Source organism: Beta vulgaris, chromosome 5 (genome assembly GCF_026745355.1).
Source record: "Beta vulgaris subsp. vulgaris cultivar EL10 chromosome 5, EL10.2, whole genome shotgun sequence".
Classification (NCBI taxonomy): Eukaryota; Viridiplantae; Streptophyta; class Magnoliopsida; order Caryophyllales; family Amaranthaceae; genus Beta; species Beta vulgaris.
Genome location: NC_079206.1, coordinates 45364461 through 45371815, shown reverse-complemented (window position 1 = coordinate 45371815; position 7355 = coordinate 45364461).

Below are 7355 nucleotides of genomic sequence, written 5' to 3'. Positions count from 1 at the left end.
AGTCTCAAAACTCTTTGCCTCAACTTGGACATCCAAAACTCTCTATTCAGCATCTTTGATGGTCTCTTGGGCTGCAGCCAACTCTTCCTTAAGCTGCTTAATCTCCTCCTTGGTAGCTTCAACTTCCTTCTCAGCCACTGCCTCACCTTCTTTTCTTTCTCTAGCTCCCCCTGGAGGCTCTTGGTTTCCTACTGAAGTCGGTTCACCTTAGCAGAAAGAGAAGATACATTTCTTAAGCTGGTCTTGGCTGCGAGACAGTTCTGGACAGTCTAAAACAAAATAAAGGCGGAAGTATTAAAATGAATTCATATTTTGGCATACATCAAGAACTAAGTAGTAGATTGGGATTTACCTGAAGAGTTAAACTGCACAACATGGTTCAATGAGACTACAGTGTCCTTCCCTTTGAGTTGCTTTTGTGCAACTGGGAAGAGAAGTCTCTCAGCTGATAGCCAGATACCATCTTCCAAACCTTCCACAGCAAGGGAATCAACATGGAGACTGATGGAGAACTCATCCTTGTCAGCCTTAAAAGTTTCAGCAGGGACATAAATCACAGTAGGAGCAGTTAAAGAGGGGAGATGCTTTTATAGTGGTTTTTCCGACTGGGACTGGCCAGAAGCTGCAGCTGACCTTTTTTTCCCTCGAAGTTTATCCATGGCATCCTCGCCAGAAAGGTATGGGTGAGATCAGGTGCAAAAGAACAAAGCGAAAAAGCAACCTAGCAGAGATTAGCTACCTGAAGACATTGAGCCATTAAAGGAAGTACAAGAGGCCTTAGAGTCCAAAGGAGTGATTTCATCAGGAGTAGGATAAGTGCGATCTAGCAGAGGCAGCTTGAAGAGCTCAGCTAATCTATCAGCTTGTTCCAAAATCTGAGAGATAATTTGTAACACCCCGATAATTCTCTCTTTTTAGAAAATACTATTATAATATACAACTAGAGAATTACCAAAGTATTATCGCTCGTGTGATAAAGTATCGGCTTATTCAGAATTTTGCAGCGGAAAACAATTAACTGAACTTTTACTATATTCAAACTCAATAAATAAATAACAAGTGTTTAGGACTTAAACAAACCAACTTAATCAACTCAAACAACTTAAATAAAATATGTTCTTAAAACGCATAAATTAAACTATGCTAGTTACACAATCTCTCCACTCCAGATTCCCAAAGATGCACATCTGCGAACCTGTAATGTCAATGTTATACTGAGTCTTCTCACCATAAAGGATCATCACAAGATCAATAAGGCAAAGCTATGAAAACCAGCAAAGCTGAGTACTACATATCAACCATGAGCATTTCTAAACATGATACTAAATAATAACGTGCAGGGATAAATAATACTATGATCATATAACATTCTGTAGATAACTTTTACTGAATTAAACTCTAAGCATCATTTCTCACTTTAAATGGAGTAGTTATTGGGACGAGTTGACTTATCTACTAATGCCTTCATTAAGAAGACGAAATACGGGAGCTACCACGTATTCCAGAAATGACCTGCGATATCGACGAACCTTTGAAATAAAAGAGGGATGGTGATCAATCCATTCCTAGAAAAGCCATAGGCTACCACCATGTACTCCAACCTTTAATGTCCAACTCTAGACGTGCACCAGTCTAAAGTCTATAACTATTCTCGTTGCACTTTACGTTATTTACATATTATCACTTGTGATGACACACACATACAAATAACACATAAATAATAATCAAACAGTCACAATTGAACTTGTTTTATCTTCCGATTTAACAAGTGATCACAACTTACGATCCAAGAATACTTTCTTTTTATTCTCAACTTTCTTTACTTGTTGAACCTAACCAACAATAATCTTACCTTTATATAGGCATAACTTGTCAAACTTACCAAATAAGGTCCACAGTCCTCATAAGATAATAAAATAATACTCATCAGGGAATACATGAATAACATGATTCAATTTCTATAACACATACTAATTCTTCATGCGAATTAATAAATAAAATTTGGTTTCATGCTTGCATCAATTATTCCATACAAACATACAATCTAGTATTCATAATAAATCACAAATCACATGCTTGCACACAGGCATATAATATGTAAATGAATTACTAGAAATCACATATATATGAACAAGGTAAGTCCCTATACATGATACTACAATTTATTCCTCCTTAAAACATGATACTAAGCACATAGCACGTAATTATGTACGTACCTCGTGTAAACTAGCCTGTAGGCCACTTTTAATCCTTTAAAAGTCTCCTACGAGATATTCTCCGCCTAGAAATCAATATAAGCGAAATTAATAACTTTGAATAAAAATTACAGCAGTCTTAAAGTACTTAAAACCCCCTTTAGAAACGTTTAAAAGTTGATTTTAATATCCAAGATTGAATTATTTTTAATTTCTAGCATAGTAGTACCATACTAGTAATTAAAAACTCTTAAAAACTCTATAAATAAACTCTTTCTCAAAATTACAACTTTAGAAATTAATAAACCTCCTTAAAACATGTATAACATATTTAAAATCATATTCTAAGTTAATCTCATAGTATCTAATATGCTACTATGGTTTTCTAGCAATTTAAAACCCTAAAAATTCATGTTTTCATGATTAAAATTAAAAATCTAATCATAATAACAAATATGAATTTTTTCTTATAATATAAACTATAGATGAATCGAGATTATTTATTAAAACAGTAATTTAATCTAATAATCATGATTAACAACAATAGAAAACATTAAATATATAGCCTTTAATGGAATCTTAAGAAGGAAAAAAAGAAAACAGCCAACAAAGAGGAAAAGGAAGGAGGCGCCGGCAAGGGACAGTCCACAGTAGCAACCCTTGTGGTGGTTGCTTGGTGGTTTCGAACTTTTGTGACGTTTCTTGTTGAGCAAGAAATGTTACTTGAACAAGAAGAAAAGTGTTTGAGAGGAGGAATAAGGGACGCACAAAGAGGAAAGAGAAAAATCGAAGAGGGAGAAAAGGAACGTGAATGGCATGTGAAAGAGAGAAAAAATAGTTTGTGTGGGATAAAATAATTGGGTATTAGGATATTTATATAAAGGCTTTCTTTTTGGGCTTAGGAAAAAGAGATAAGGTTTAATGAAATTTTATGATGAACAAGATAAATAACTTAAGACTTTAATCATCATCATGACTCTTTGTCCTTTTTATCCTTTTAGGATTTTTAGGTTCCTCAGTTCCATTAGACTTCTTTTTCAATATAAATTAGTACTTAAAACTTTTATCAAAACATACTTAATTAAATATTCTCAATTTTATTAAGCCATGACAAATAATTTCATTTGACTTTTACAATAGTCAACCTTTTTAAATAGTTAAATCATTTCAAAACTAATCTGGGTTTAAATATGTATATATAAATACTTAAATATATTTATAAAATCCTTTAAAATTATGGGAGATTACATAATTGCACCAAGTCCTGCAAGGGTGACAAGGTAAGAACATAGTTAATTCATTTAAGATAGTGTTTGAAAACTTTGAATTCATTTTAATTCTTTGATTTCAATTTTAGGAATTGAAATCCCAACATTCAATTCCAATTCATCTGTTTCGCGAAGCTAAGAATTTGAAATTCATTATTCTAATTACCGTGTTTCTAAAATCCATGTGACTTCATTCCAAATTCGGGATTTCTTTTTTTTTAAAAAAAATTAACTAATAAACATCTCCCTACTGTTAAGGATTCTCCCTTCTTTATTTTTCCTCTTTCTTTCCCCATATTTCTGAAACTTTTTGCAAAATCCATGGTCGCAATGGAGGGAACATGAAGCTTTCATCGCCTAGCTATTGACAATTCGAAATCGAAAATTGTATCAACACTAAAAAATAATACCGAGGTTATCGAAATTGGAGATCGATCTAGAGAGAAACACGAAGCTTGAATAAGCAGATCCATGGCTGAAAAATAGGGTAAATTTTTAAATTAAAAAACAATAACAGAGAGAAAGTAAGAATTTGGTGATAGATGAGAAAACAGAAAAGCTCGCGAGTGAGAAAGCTTGAGGAGAGAGAAGCTTTCGAGTCGCGATGTGAGAAAGCTGGAGGAGAGAGAAGCTTTCTTTGGTAACTCGCGATTTAACCAAGTTGTGCACCGGTTAACATCACAAGTTAGGGACAATTTTTATGTCCTAAATATTTGCCTAAGTTGGGTGTCGCAGGTAATGCAATTGTTACAGCTAGTTGGAACCAGCTAAGGATACCAGATAGTAACCATAAGTGCGCAAGCTGATTAAGCAGATAACATGACAAAGACGTGTTTAATAAATAGTTCGAGTTAAGGAAGAATGAGTCAACTACAACTCGCTAAAGAGAACGTTGCAACAAACTAAGCCTACAAAAGGGGAAGAATTTCAAGCACAACGGGTGTAAACCTCCTTCCATGATTCTAGGAGTATGTGGCGAACAACATGGGATTAGTTCCCAACAGTTAAATGAGCAACGACAGACAAAAAATGCATGTATAAATAGAGAGGAAAAAGTCTGATAAAGACACAATGAGGAATTACATTCTAAGTACTGTTATTTCCCTAGGAACACTACAAGAGGGGGGGTGAATTGTATGTGTAGAAATAAACGTAACTTTTTGCGGAAATTAAAACTTAAACGAATAAACAAGCTAAAGGAACACAAGGGATTTTTACGAGGAAAAACTTCTTGGGCCCAACAAGAAGAAACAACCTCGACCACTAGGGATTTTAAACTCAACACTTTCACTAATTAGGCCAAACAACTTGTTACAACCTAATTCTAACTCGAGCCACACCTTGAGTTCCTAAACTCAAGTTCCTGAGCACTGTTCCCTTAACAGCAGTTCCTCTCAACTTCACTCGAAGTTTTCTCACACATACAAGCTTCACTCAAAGCCTCTGTCTTACAGAACTTCACTCAAAGTTCCCTTACCCCAAAAACCAAAATACAATTGATCGAAATAAGCTTAGTGGAATTAGAGTAAGAAGGCAAAGAACAAATGGCTATTATGAGAGAATGAAGGCACTGACACTTAATAAGTTAAACTCACTTAATTACTTAGTCAGCACAATTTGGAACTTATCTAGACTTCTATATTTATAGTGTTAATCATGAAGAACGTGGGATTAAATTAGAGTACATGTTTAATCCATTACCCATGATGTTCCTTCCCCTAAGGAACACGTTTTACATCATGTCCCATGATCCCATGAACTAAAATGAACGTGGATATTCAGCCATTACTCCTAATAATAGGAGTTCCTTGAGCTTATCCGAAAATCAGTTTTATAAAACTCTTTTTATCTTTAAACTGAATTTTAATCTTTAAGAAAATAATATTTTAAATAAAATCTTTCTAACAACTGGATATTTATTTTCTTATTTTCCGAAAAATAAAATCTTTTCCTTAAACAGATTTTCTTTTTAAAACTGATTTTATCATTTGAAATTAGATATAACTAATTTCCTATAATTAGGCATGACTTACTCATATCTTTTTAACCGTTAATAATTACACGCCTAAGTCTAGTTCCTTTTATTACTAGTTCCTTTAACATATTGCTAAGTGCCACTTAGTTTGTTCCTTACAAAGGAACAAACCTTCATTCTCAAATAACTGCCACAGTTCCTTACCATTCTTTCTTTGTTCCTTTACATTGGAACTAGAAAATAAAACGCCTAGCTTCTATTTTTCTTGATCCAATGCTTGCTCCAGTATCAACATAGAAACTTCTTTACTTAGCCTTTGAAATCCTCTCTTGACTTCTTCATTGACTTCGTATTCTCCCAGTTCCTTGCATTGATACCTTAAACACCATACACTTAAATAATTCATTAGTTCACTACTTAGTTTGTTCCTTTGTTTCTTTGTCATTATCAAAACTAGGGTTCAACAATTTCCCCCTTTTTGATGATGACAACAAAGGTACAAACTAAGGAAAATAACAAATAATATAAGTGAATGAAAATAAAAACATAAAGAAGAAAATGAAAAATAAAACACAATTATGTAGTAACTGAATTTTGATTTTTCATTTACCTTAACCTATTTTTGATTTTTCATTTACCTTATCCATTTTTAATTTTTTTCAATTTTATTTTTTAAGTTTATGTACAGTTTGTTCCTTAAATCCTTTTCCCCCTTTGTCATCCTCAAAAAGAATAGACTCTGCATGAATTGATGAATTGATTTAACACCTTAAGACCAATATAGCAAGCACCATTGTGGTTAAGTTAGAAAATCAAAGAGTAAACTTGCTCAAACATCAATCACATAATACTAGCCATTCCAAGGAAGAAATTATGCAAACATTTAGAAACATAGACATATAGCAAAAGTCATTGATTATATAGCACTTCTTCCATAACAAAACAAAGAAAGAAAAGAAAAAGGAAAACAAAAGTTGTGTTCCTTGATGAAAGAAACAGGAACAACAAAACAAAAAAAAACTAAGAAAGGGAAGGGGAATGGTGTTCCTCTACAACTTCTTCTTCAACCACATCCTCCAATTTTTCATCACCACCCCATGATTGAGTCAACCTGTTCCTTCAGCTCCTCCAAGGCACGAGCCATAGAGTCCATCTTCTTTTGCTGCGCAACCACGTATCACTCAAGTTCTTCATAAGACTTATCATAGTATCAGTTTTGGCATCCAAAGTCCAATGAAGATGATTGTAAAATTTTATCATATGTTGTGCAGGAAGGCAGTTCATTAACCCAGTTAGTTCATCCGGATTTCCTGTTCCTTACCCTTGGAACTGAGGCAGATGGGGATTTGTGAAGGAACTGGAGGGGTTTGAGTGGAAGGCTCATCTGTTCCAGGAATGGAAACAGAAGGTGAAGGGTGATAAAGGGAGGAAGAATGGTGGTGTGGGTGGAAGAGTTGTGGAGGTGGAAGCAAAAGGATTTGGCCTTTTATTTCATCCTTCAACTGCTCAAAACTGAAGGAACAGAGAAGGAGAAGGTGAAATGGAGGGATTTTGTGAAAGGAACAGAGATTTGGGAGATGGTGGTGGAGTAGGTTCCTTGAGAGTGAGGGTACCTGTTCCTCATTATCCGAAAGGACTAAAGGAGAGTCCTCTTGGAAGGAACAGGAAGGAGCAATTTTTCACGAGTGCTCTTTCTCACTCTCAGAGGAACAGAGGGTTTAGGCTTATGGCAATGTGTTTGCGCCTCTTAGGTTTGGTTCCTCCGGTTAGGAACAGGTTATCCAAGAATACATCATTATCTCTTCTAAGTCCAGTTTGGGCAGTTTTCTTTTTCCTGAGGAATGGAAGCCATTCTTCCTTGAATGAGAACACCTTCTTGGACAGACAAGCCAAGTCCATTTAGGGTCTTCTCATTCA